Source organism: Eumetopias jubatus, unplaced genomic scaffold (assembly GCF_037043125.1).
Source record: "Eumetopias jubatus isolate StellerSeaLion01/CBP00866 unplaced genomic scaffold, mEumJub1_p1.0 scaffold_7, whole genome shotgun sequence".
NCBI classification, from domain to species: domain Eukaryota; kingdom Metazoa; phylum Chordata; class Mammalia; order Carnivora; family Otariidae; genus Eumetopias; species Eumetopias jubatus.
The window spans coordinates 47,746,831-47,759,799 of NW_028274813.1; the positions used below are offsets into that span (position 1 = coordinate 47,746,831).

The following is a 12,969-nucleotide window of genomic DNA, read 5'->3' on the forward strand; positions in this document are numbered from 1 at the left end:
ATCAAAAAGAATGAAATCTTGCCATTCACAATGACATGGATAGAGCTAAAGTGCATTATGCTAAGCAAAATAAGTCAGAGAAAGACATATACTATATGATTTCATTCATATGTGGAATTTAAGAAACAAAACAGAAGAACATACAGGAAGGCAAAATAAGAAAGGGAAGCAAACCGTAAGAGACTCTTTTTTAAAGATTTATTTATTATTTTAGAAAGAGCACATGCGCAGGGGGCAAGGGGCAGTGGGAGAGGGTGAGAGAGAACTCAAGAAGACTCTGCTGAGCACAGAACCCCATGGCGGGGGGGGGCTCAATCTCACGACCCTGAGATCATGACCTGAGCCAAAATCAGGAGTTGGACGCTTAACCGACTGAGCCACGCATGTGGCCCCAAGAGACTCTTAATTATAGAGAACAAACTGAGGGTTGCTGAAGAGGAGATGGGCGGGGGATGGGTTGATGGGTGATGGGTATTAAGGAGGAGACTTGTAATGAGCACCGGGTGTTGTATGAAAGTGATGAATCACTAAATTCTACTCCTGAAATTAATATTACACTGTATGTGAAGTAACTAGAATTTAAATGAAATGTAGAAAAACCAAAACCAAAATGTTTGAGTTTGTATATAGTTTTGAAATTGGATTATGTTGTTGTTTAGCTTGTATTTTTATCAAATTGTTTTGAAGGCTCAGGGTTGCCCTTGTCCAGTATTTATTTATATGCTGTTTACTTTTCAAGTTGATAAAAACATTCACTCAATTTGAAAAAAAAATTTTTTTTAATCATTCTTCAGATCTTGCTGATCTGAAAATCCATCTCAACATGGACTCTTGAGTCATAAAAACCAGGTTCCCCGCCCACATCAACCACTTCATTAGATATGAACTTAGACAAGGTAATTAACCTCAATAAGCCTTCATTTGTCATAAATTGGAAATAATAGTACCTACAGGATAGGATGGTTGTAAGGATTAAGTGAAAAAATAAGTGACATGCCTAATATAGCTCACTAGGATCCTGGCAATGCAGAATGGTCAGTATATAGTTAAATACAAATTGCTATTGTGTTTACAATGTGGATGGGGGAAGGGGGACAAGTTTGCAAAGGATTTTGGCCTTGAATAACTTTACAAGATTTTCATTCCTTGAGTATCATTCACACCGATGCTTCTTAGGGCAGGTAATAATAGTAATTATTACTGTGCTCACAATGTACTGAGCACTATTCTAAACTCTTCCCATTTATTAACTCACATAATCTACACAACATCCCTATGAGGTTGGCATTATTGTTGTCTTCCAATTTAAAAATGAGGAAACTAAAGCAAATAAAGTTTGTGGAATTTGCCCAAGGTCACACAGCTGGTAGGTGACAAAGCTGGGGTTGGAAACCCCATATGGTGGTTCTGGGGCCTTCACTCCTAACCATCCTGCTCTGCTTTCCAAATAGGAAAGAAGCACTAATCCACACATACCCCCAGGGGGATGTTCGGTTTCCACCCTTGCATGCAAAGCTGTTTCACTTGGGGTGTGGAATAACAAATTACAACTCCAGTTTTAAAATTACATGTGTTTTGTGGGTCCTTAAAAATAGATTTAAAGAGTTTTCAAGTTTTAAGTTTTGTTAGACAAATACTTTATGTGAATAAATGCTTGCAGGACAGGGACCTGTTTTTTTTAGCATTATTCCAATAGGAAACAACTATTTCCTATATGCTGTTCCTTGTACGCATGAACAAACCAGCCACAACTACCTATGTATGTTCCTTTAACTCTTGATATTGGTCAAGCTTCTCAGCTCCCTCCGGTCCTGTGAGTGGCACACATGGCATGAGGCGTGATCAACTGGAATCAGACACTGGTATGGGATCAGAAGGACTTAAGTCTTCTTCTCCTAGAACAGATGAAAATGGTTTCACTCCAAGTATTTGACTATTTTAGATACCTCTTATTAGTGGAATCATGTAGTGTTCTCTCTTCTGAGACTGGCATATTTCACTCAGCATAATGTCCCCAGGTTCATCCATGTTGTCTCACATTTCAGAATTCAGTTATTTTTTAAGGCTGAAGAATATTCCACTGTATGTATATACCATATTTTCTTTATCCATTCATCTGTAGATGGTCACTTAGGAGGTTTCCATACCTTGGCTATTATGAATAATGCTGCATTGAACAATGAGCGTGCTAAAATACATACAGTCAAGGAATAGAATGGTAGTTGCCAGAGGCTGGGGGGGGGAGGGGGAATGGGGAATTGCTAATCAATGGGCATAAAGTTTCAGTTAAGCGACATGAATGAGTTCTAGAGATCCACTATACAACGTTGTACTTACAGTTAACAATATTGTGTTGTACACTTAAAAATTTGCCAAGAGAATAGATCTCATGTTAAATGTTCTCACCACCATAAAATAAAATTTAATTCTTTTGAAGGACTTGGAGAAATTTTTTTTTAAAGATTTTATTTATGTATTTGAGAGAGAGAGACAGAGATAGTGAAAGAGAGCACACAAGCAGAGAGGAGAGGGAGAAGCAGGCTTCCCGCTGAGCAAGGAGCCCAATGCGGGGCTCCATCCCAGGACCCTGGGATGATGACCTGAGCTGAAGGCAGACGCTTAACTGACTGAGCCACCCAGGCGCCCCAAGACTTGGAGAAATTTTGATAGAGAACTGTCTCCCTGAACCCTGGCCCTTGCCTTTGGCCCTCTCAGAGGATCACCAAACTAGTGTAAAAAGGATTTCTTCTTTAGGCTCTATTTCCCATCTAGTGTCTGGGAGGATGAAGACCAAAGCCAGCTCCAGGCAAAATTCCAAAGTAAACAAGGTTATCTCTCTGGTAACCTCTCACTTTCCTTTCCATTCATCCCTCCCCACCAGGAATACAGTGTCCAAAGTACAGAAAGCTTCCACCATCTGTAACTTACCCCATTCCTGCCTCAGGAACCATGCTCCGCTCAGTGTCTCCTCCACTTCCCTCATTAATCAAATCTCCCAGCCTTCAATGTCCAGGTTATTGCAGGGTAATAATCTCCAATACAGCTTCTTACAAATTCCCACGAAGATATTCATATAAGCTGCTTGAAATACAAAAGTTTCAACAGCATTAGAAATCCTGTCAACCATTTGACAGGACCTAGAAAGCATCGAGCCCCATGTCGGCACAGAGGGGGCTGGAATGTGGAACATCACTTGCGGCCAAGATGCAAAGAGAACTTACTGAAATAAACAGACTCCACGCTCTGGGACAGAGCCACATGAATACCTAGGAAGGACAGAGAAGGAACTTGAGTCACCCCACTATCAGCACCCAGCTCAGAAATCCAGGGCCTGCAAAAATTATACCCGGGGAGCTATGTCCTGGTGCTGCCAATGGGGTACCATCTCCTCTTTTTGTATCCACTCAGGGCTGTACCTCGCAGAACACCCACCGTTGGAGGCAGGGCAGGTACCCTGCCATGGGGTGATGCTGGGTCATGAAGGCTGAGGTGGGAAGATCTTCAGAGGCCAGCCACACTCAGGATGTTTTGCTAATATTCTTGATGACAAAAATTACCTTTCTTAGTGAAGCAGAACAACAGGGAGGGAGTTAGGACTAGAATTTCTTAAGCTGCAGCCATGGCGGCATTGAGGACACCATAGACAACTGCTGGGGGAAACTGCTTCCCCCCCACTTTTGTTTTGTTGTTGTTGTTGTTGTTGTTAAAATGCTTTAAGGGAAACTGATCATGTAAAAGGAAATCCCCAGCCCAGCCCTGCAAGGACGGATGACTGGGAGAATGTGGAGCTAAATTGTTCTGCGCGGTAATGTGAGTGTTTCATCTTTGCGCAGATAGGTTTGCTCATTTATCTCATTTTTTTAAAAGATTTTATTTATTTATTTGAGAGAGAATGAGAGATAGAGAGCACGAGAGGGAAGAGGGTCAGAGGGAGAAGCAGACTCCCTGCTGAGCAGGGAGCCCGATGCGGGACTCGATCCCGGGACTCCAGGATCATGACCTGAGCCGAAGGCAGTCGCTTAGCCAACTGAGCCACCCAGGCGCCCCATTTATCTCATTTTAAGAGACTTCTTTTTCCTTCCCAGAGATTGCAGTTGGGGGTCTCAAGGGAAAGAGGAGATGGGAAAAGCCACTCTGATCTAAAAGGGTGGTCTCTAAGAACATGGAAGCAGAATAGGACCCAAGGAAAGAAACAGCTGGAAAGGAACTCCCTCTCACAGTGTGTCTGATGGTCTTTGGGCTCAATGATATCTGATCATCAATTTCAAGATATTTCCTGTGCTGTGACCTAATCCTCTTCTATTATCACCCTCCCTGCCAAGTCTTTAAAGACGCTTCTTAACTCATATAAACCAGTGCCAGTTTCAAGAGAGAAGTGTCTCAGTGCTTGAGACCAAGTGATTTGGGGATTTGAGAGTAAACCAAAACGCCCAGGATTGATTGAGAATAAGCCAGCACCCAAGCAACACATTTCTTCTAACACGTACCATGCTCTCAGTAAGAAGAACTCTATAAATAAAAATTTCTCAATTTTATTACATATTTGTCCTTATTTTTTAGATTTCCTCGGTTTCCTGTATTAACTCTTAGTCTTCTGTGGGTCAGTTCTGTCTATTGAATCCATGCCTACCATGTTTTTGGTCTGCCTTAAATGTTTGGCTATATTTGTATTGAGGTTATATTGAACTATATTGGTAATTGCAATTTTTTTTTCAAACCAGTGAGACTGTTCTCCAGCAATAGGACTGATCAGGGCAGAGGAGGATGTGGATTGAACAGATAGATATTCCTCAGTTTCAGTCTCCCCAACTCTCCTGTGGCTTTAAGTTACTTGGGACATTAAACCATTTATCTTGCCCAAATCTCTACTCTTGGAGCATCGCATTTGATGAGACCCACTCAAGGAGTTGTATTCTCAGTTTTATCCTAAGGGTCACCATGAAAGTAGAGGTAATGACTCACCTGGTAACTTAATTTCCCAGGGGGTCACCATATCAGGGGTCCCCAAGACCAACTTTATGTTCAATGATGTGCTAGAAGGACTCACAGGATATAATTATACTCACAGGTACAGTTTACTGCAACAAAAAGATACAAAGCAAAATCAGCAAAAGAAAAAGATACATGGGGCAAAGTCCTGCTGAACCTAGAATCAGCTGAACCTAGAATCAGCTTCCAGAAACCTCTCTGAGTGGAGTCACAGGATGTAATTAATTCTTCCAACAACCACATGTGGCAACACATGCAAAGTGTTGTCTACCAGGGAAGCTCATTAGACTTAGTACCCGAGGTTTTTATTGGAGGCCCCTCATGTAGGGACCTACCATGTGTCAAAATTCCAGACTCCCAGAAGAAGAGCAGGTGTTCAGCCTAAACATATCATTTGCACAAACAGTCTAGGCTGGTTACAGTAAACCATCCTTCTCAGTTAGGGAATGGTGAGAAAACTCCTGAATTCTAAGTTTCCAGATGCTGGACAAGGGCCAAACTTGCAAGCAAGTCTTTTTAAGGACAGCTGTCTCAGGGCCGCTATTTTATCTCTTTCCTGCACCATATCTCCTGGAGGTCACTCTTCCCAGCTCCTGCCATCTCTGATCTTGGAATTGTTCTGGATTCTGTTGGGTAAGCTCAAGTCTTAAGAGACCCTGTAAGAGATTGCAGGATCTCTGGTTCTATTCATTTGCACTGTCAGTACATAGGAAGTTCTCAGAAACATGTATTGAAGAAAAGAGCTATGTAAAAAAATGGGTAATTTAAAAACTGAAAGAAATTATTCCAAAACATTAACAAAATATTATGCTATTACACGAGATTTTTTGTTATGTTTTTACATGCCACCCTAATTTTCTAGAATAAACAGATGCTAGTTGTATAATTAGAAATCAAGTAGAAATAATGTTAGTTTTCAACAAATCCAAGTGACAGTCTAGTAGATTAGATGCAGAATTTGCAGTGTTGGGCCAAGAGCTACTGGGTAACTTTAACTCCAGGGCTATTTTTGACCACAGAGATTCTGGGCGAGGCCTACAGCATAAAACATTTGTCTCTGGGGACCCAAACTTAGTGCTATTCCCTTCCATTCAGTCTTCATGGCTTAAATTCATGAAACACAATGATCAACACGTAAAACAGATTAACTAAAAATTTTAAAAGTTTAGAAGACCCACTGATGTTTCTTAGCTTCCAGTGGTAAACGCCACAAACTGGGAGTGCTGCAACCAACTTTGAACCATCTCCATTGATGGACAGAAATAATTTTTTAAAAATTTTAATAACTTTCCTAAGCTTATCTTCCTAAGATTAATATAAAAATTAGCTTCCGGTAAGAGAGATCCTAAAATACTCTAGGTAGCAGCGGAAAATTATCCTAATTGTTTCTAAATTTGTCATGAGCAATGACATAGGTCACATTGTTACTATTTATTATAACTTCTGATAACAAATGATTCAGAAGTATCGGTACCTAGCTAGTCTAAGTAATGCCAATGCTTTCTTCCTAGCCTCTGGTCATATTACTTCCATCACTGCTTCAATCCCTTTACTTCAAGAGAACTATACATCTATAGCCAAACTTCATTTTCTATATCAGGAAGAAAAAAGATGCCATTAAAACTTATATATCAGATCCAGCCATTACATTCCCAACAGAAATGAGGGCATGTGTTCAGGAAAAACATGTACCATACCTTTACAACAGCATTGTTCATAATAATCAAAAATTGGACACAACCCAAATGTCCACCAACAGCAAAACAGATAAAGGCACTGGTGCTACATTCATATAATGGAATTCCATACAGCAATAAAACATGAGGTTTGGCAAGAACATAAATGAAACTTGCAGGCATAATAATGAGTAAAGCAAGTCAGAAAGAATATAGATGTTCTGTATAATTCCATTTATGCAAAGTTCAAAAGAGGCAAGAGTAATCTGTCATATTGGAAATCAGGGTGGTGATTACCTTTAGGGAGGGAGAGTGGAAGTAGTCCAAGAGAGGTCTCTAGGCTGTTCATAATGTTCTGTAGATCAATCTAGGTGAGTTTGCATTAGTTATTCATGTATAAATTTCATTGTGATACACACTTAAGATTTATTAACCAGTGTATGTTTTACTGCTATAAAAATACTACCCAAGAAACGGAGTTTTGCAAAAGAGCTTACCCATCAAACGAGAGACATGGTTATGAAGATTCTTTTAGTAAATGTTTTATAATTCTAAGAACCTGGTTAATAGTATATCCATAATGCCTATTTCTCCAGTTCTTACAAGTCTCTGAGTCAGAGGACATCCCATTAATTCCAACACAATGTCACTGGTTCTTGCTTCCAAACCATAACAAGTCCTGTATTTCTGGGAGTCTCCAGAAGGTGTCTCTACGTGCTCCCAATTCTGCTGGCAACCCTCCTGCCCCTTGAGCAAGCAGCTCTTCCAGACCCTCCTCCAAGCTGTGCAGGAGTGAAGTGCAAGAGAATGACTCACCTGTTCATGTTGGAAGGGAAAACAGTGTTTCTGGGATCTGAGTATTTTTTATAAAACTTAGTGTGAAAATTCATTCAGTTTTTACCAACAGCCCTCCATGTCCCCAGGAAGCACATGCTTCTAAGTAGCTAGACTAGCGAACACAATCAAGAAATGGCCACAATGTCCCAGTCAGACACACCACTCCCCTCTGACAATGAAGGCTTCCTCCTGGCTCAAGCTAATCAGCAGATTCCTTCTGCCCTTAGGGTGAGTTGTCACCCAGGAAACTCCTCAGACCTCACCAGTCACCCACAGCTTGCTAGACATGCTCATAAGACCTAAACGCCACAATGGGGATGATTTCACTTCCTCCCATGCGACTTCAACCTCCCCTGGGCACACTGGCTTCATTCAGGCCTGTTTCAGCAGTTCGGACATGCCCAGATGGGCTTGAAAACCTGTGATAGACTCCAGTGGAGACCTCTCTACTCTGCTATTCTAATCCTGTAAACTCTTATGCTTGACTGGGAATCCCAATAGCACACCCAACTTTGAGTGTGTTCTCAACCTAGCATAAGAATGTTAAGATCCCTGGGGCACCTGCATGGCTCAGTCGGTTAAAAGTCTGCCTTCGGCTCAGGTCATGATCCCAGGGTCCTGGGATCAAGTCCCGAATCTTGGGCTTCCTGCTCATCAGAGAGTCTGCTTCCCCCTCTCCCTCTGCCTGCCGCTCCCCATGCTTGTGCTCTCTCTCTCTCTGTCAAATAAATAAATAAAATCCTTAAAAAAGATGTTAGGATCCTGTGCTTTTTTTTATTTTAAGACTTCTCCAATATTCTGTCTCAGAATAAATTATTTCTTTAGATTTCGATATTTTACATCTAAGATTCTAAAAGGGAGAAAGTGCCATCTACTTTATGCTCTGGCTGGAGTGATGAAAATAATCAATTTTGATTTATCTTCTTTGGATTATGGGTCTTTTTCAGGGTGTTTTGGTGCGTAAATATCTGGAACAAAGAAAGAGAAATAAAGCAGTAATTAAAATTGCAATCACCACCTTGCCCAACCACTGGATAACCTGAGATCTCAAGCTCAAATGGCAAATTCCTCCACCTGCTGGTGTGAGCCTGTCTCTGCAGTTCTCACGCTAAATGTTATCCTCAAAAACATGAAAGATGATTCGTAATGAAAATTATGAGTGAAGCTTCATGTTTTCATCTTAAACGGGAAGTGTACTATGATTCCATGACTAAGATACTATCATTCAAGAGGGTGGAGGAGGACATGGAATTTCCAGGAAGAAAGAGAAACAGGAGAAACAGCTGTTGTCATTTGACTTCAAGACAAAGACAAGTTGTTCTTTCCTTCCTGTGAACTTAGCGCTTAAGGTCTGGGCTAATTATTTTTTTCCTTTAGTATGTTCTGCCTTGCATTTTCTTTTCTTTTTTTAGAAGGAGACAGCAGGGAGAGGGGCAGAGGTAGAGGGAGAGAGAATCTTAAACAGCCTCCACACCCAGCATGGAGCCCCACCCAGGTGGCTCAATCTCACAACCCTAAGCTCATGACCCGAGCAGAAGTCAAGAGTCAGACGCTTAACCAACTGAGGCACCCAGGCGCCCCCTGCCTTGTATTTTCATGTGAGTGTGGTACCTTAACATAGTTTAAAAGTTCTTGGCAAGGGAGAGACCATGGCATGTATTTTTTATTTTTTTATTTATTTTTTTAAAGATTTTATTTATTTATTTGAGAGAGAGAATGAGATAGAGAGAGAGAGCATGAGACGGGGGAGGGTCAGAGGGAGAAGCAGACTTCCTGCTGAGCAGGGCGCCCGATGCAGGACTCGATCCCGGGACTCCAGGATCATGACCTGAGCCGAAGGCAGTTGCTTAACCAACTGAGTCACCCAGGTACCATTAGCAGTGAACGCTGTACCTTGTATACATGGGTGCCCTTTCGATGATTACTTTGTTGACTTTCCAAGCTGGCCAATACTTCCAAGTCCTTCTTTCACCTGGGACATGACCACAGGGGAGTCCTGTAGTCGTGGTTGTAAAACCAGGTCAGGTTGTCAAATGGCCACTCCCACAATAGTGTATAGAATGATTCTTAAATATAAAGCGGTGAGGGGGAGATAAAGGGAGGGTGGTAGTCCCGGGGAAACAGTGTATCTGGCTACACTCTAGTCAGTTTGGTTCACTGATGTATCTCAAGTGCCCAGCCCAGTGCCGGATACATAGTAGGCACTGCACAAATATTTTTCAAATAAATTAGAAATATTGAAAATGAAAAACAGAGATAGATTATGCTATGCAAAACTATGCTTTATGAGCTATAATCCACCTAAGACAACAAGAAATGCAAAAAGAAGAGCCCTGCATTTGTTTGAGAATAGCTTTTAATACATCATCCCAAATCCCAGGCTCCATCCTTGAAAATATTAAGTGAAAAGGAAGCTATTTTTCTCTGTGTTGTATATTTTAAGCCCTCTGTATCTAAACACCTTACTGATTAGAGCTTCAAAGTTTGGTAATTAAACAGTTCAGAAATGTTAAAGTAAGTATTTGAGAACCTGTGTTGGTGATTCCTTAGATTTACTCCCTAAAGAAACAAAATTCTAAAAACCAATAATATTTGTATAGGAGAACCACAGCTCTTCGGGGAACCACAGTTTGTTTTTTATGGTTTATGCTTTATATGGTAAATGCTTACAATTAATTGCACACAAAGGGGAAGTCAAAATGTGCTCACTTGGGTGTCTGCATGACCAAGGGCCTGAGACAAGGTTACTGGGATGCTGTCTCTAGGGCATGTTGCATCATGATTATCTGCTGAAACCCTATGCTTAGCACATTTCTCACTTCCCTTCCTTTGTCAGGATTTGTTCATATCTCTTTGCAAAATTTTCTCAGAATTAATCTTCTCATTTGTTCCCATAACAAAGTAAAGCTTTTTCTGAAACATGCATCACTGCATGAGCAATAATACCAGAGGGTAAAGGAAACACAAGCAGCATATAAACTCAGTTGTGCAAAAAATGCAACTTTATTTTTCATATATCAGCTTAATTTCTAATTTGAGCCCTCGTTTCTCCAGGAAGGGGAGAAATGGTCCATTCTGTCTGGAGACCAAGGCACAATGGAAGGAATGGGGGATGGAGGACTCAGGCCTTGACATTGATCCTCCTGGGGATTCTCTGAGTCAGCTTCACACCTGACCTTTGATCTTCAGCCAATGGCTCCTTGGGGGTGGGGAGTCTTCGTGAACACATCTAAGCCCTGACTGTTGGAAGCCTCCAAGCAGCCACATCCTCCCTGGGGTCCCGCTACCTCCCTGGGTCTTCCAAGGAAGCAGAGTAGCTTCCCAGGCTGCTTTCACAGACTCAGGCCACCTGGGGTTTCTGCAGCCTCCCCAGAATGGCAGGATCCAGGCTCCTGGCTGCAAGACCAGCGACATCGCTATTCCCCCCACAACTGTTATGTCATCTTCTCACTCCTGCCCCAGGCCCCTCAGCCCCTTGGCCCTTACTCTTCATGCTTCTCCCAAATGTCAGCAGTCCCAAACCAGGAAGGCTCACATCTTAGAGATTCTAAGCACAAGTGCTAGAGCGGCTCCTCAAGGCAGATGGGGAAAAAGTAAACTCCCAGGAGAACATTAAAATACTGACTAACATTTCAAAACATAATCCCCAACCCAAAGTTCACATCTTAAGAATGTTTTTAACATATCCTAGTATCTCTCCAGGCATAACTTTTTTGAATTTTGCCATCTTGTGAAGTGAATAGGACAGAGAGTTTCAGTCTTATTTTGCAGAAGTCGAAATTGAGGCACTGATTCTCCAGTCTCAGCATATTCCACACCAGGCATATTAAGACTGTCAGTGATTTGATGGACAGGAAGAGACGGTTGTTAAATATTTCTGGCTTTTCGGGAACTCCCACTGGACCACACCTAACGAGTCAAACTACCGTATTAATGAGCAAATCAAATATGACAGGACCTGAAAGTGCCAGGAATACTCACTTGCTTCAATATAAGCCAAATATATTCAGGTACCAAGTGAATGGTCACAGTCACGGCCAATTACATAGATGGCAATTCAGTCAGCTGTACCGTCTACAGATTCTAAGGACATTCAATAGTATAATAAATCTAGGCTCTCAGTCATCTTACTAAATATTTAAAACAGCAGAGTCTAGGTAGTCACCTTGGTTGACAGACTCATACATTAAATATACTGAGTGGAATGTACTTAAATACGCTATTGAACATAAACCTCAGCTCACTTTTCACACTGCCAATCTCCAGAGTGCAAGTGACCTGATGTGGGGCCACTTTGGACTTCTGACATTTCCCTGGATTTCAAAACTGATTAGAAGTAGGTCAAAAGGCCAGGGGATAGTACAGAACAAACCAAGCAGGCAGGGTAAATAGGTCAGCTGAGGTGCAGTCAGAATTCAGGCTTACAAAACAGAACCCAGATTCCCTCTTTTGTTTCAGAAGAGGGAAAACAACATGCAGAGATCGGAAAACCTCTTCAGCCCCTTTCTTATGTGACCTTGAGCAAGCTACGTACCTTCTCTAAGCCTCAGTTTCCTCATCTGTCAAATGGGAAGCAGATTACAACCTGCCCACAGAGCTGGTGAGCAGATTGAATGAGGGAATGCACATCAAGTGCCCAGCCAGAGCCCTCAGGAAATGCTCATTGTGGTTTTGATGAATCCGAAAATGGTATGCCAACACAATAATCTCTACCTTGAAACACAGTGACTGTTAACCTATGTTTATCTACGTTAGCCTATGTTTAACCTATGTTTATCTATGTGACCTATGTTTATCTTCCTGGGGTGGCTACCAGAATGGGGCTCAGAGACCTCCAACTTCAAGGAGCATAAGTGACCAAGGTCCCAGATATCCTTGCTTCGCGTGTGCGGAGGCCACGCCTCCAGGGTGTGCTCCCACCAATGACTCAGAGAGCATGGGGACACCTCTGACAGTTGACTGGCTCCAGAACATCCCGCTGGCCTTGCTGGTTCTTCCTAGGACTGCAGGGCAGCCTGGGACACCCCCTTCCCATTCTTCCCTCCCTCCCTCCCTCCCTCCCTGGGGCTCAGACTTGCCTCACAGTCTGATGCTCTCCCAGGCTAACTTGGTTCCTTCTCTGTTTTCTCTCCCTCAGGAATTTGCCCTGATAAAAATCTTTGCACGTTTAATCATGTCTTAGCATCTGCTTCTCCAAAGACCCGGACTAACACACTTTCCCGAGGTTGTCTTCCGGCAATGCGCAACTTAGACTTGTCCTGGGAGGTCTGTCCTGTTCAGCTCTTCCTAAGCACCGTTTCATCATAGTGCCCACCAGGGAGCAGTAGTTGGGAACTGGAATAACACAAGTCTTTGTTGGCAAGGCTGGCAATTCTGGCAACAGACTGTTTCTAATAGATTCTTTTTTTTAATAGTATTTTTTTAAAGATTTTATTTATTTATTTGACAGAGAGAGAGCTAGAGCAGG

General features: G+C 42.1%; 1 protein-coding gene across 8 annotated transcripts in view; it reads right to left on the reverse strand.

The window, feature by feature from the left end:
• Positions 1 to 12,969, reverse strand: part of LOC114213804 (uncharacterized) — a 36,336-nt gene that overhangs the window by 19,924 nt on the left and 3,443 nt on the right. For 2 of the 8 annotated variants that reach the window (XM_088024620.1, XM_088024612.1), the window contains exons 1-3: positions 4,963 to 12,528; positions 2,929 to 3,081; positions 1,756 to 1,895 (exon numbers count right to left, since the gene is read on the reverse strand). The gene's annotated coding sequence lies outside the window, so the exon portion shown is untranslated. Of the gene's footprint in view, positions 1 to 1,755; positions 1,896 to 2,928; positions 3,082 to 3,221; positions 3,267 to 4,962; positions 12,529 to 12,969 lie in introns of those variants that run through there. The other 6 variants (XM_088024614.1, XM_088024617.1, XM_088024618.1 and 3 more) reach the window with 6 other exon arrangements.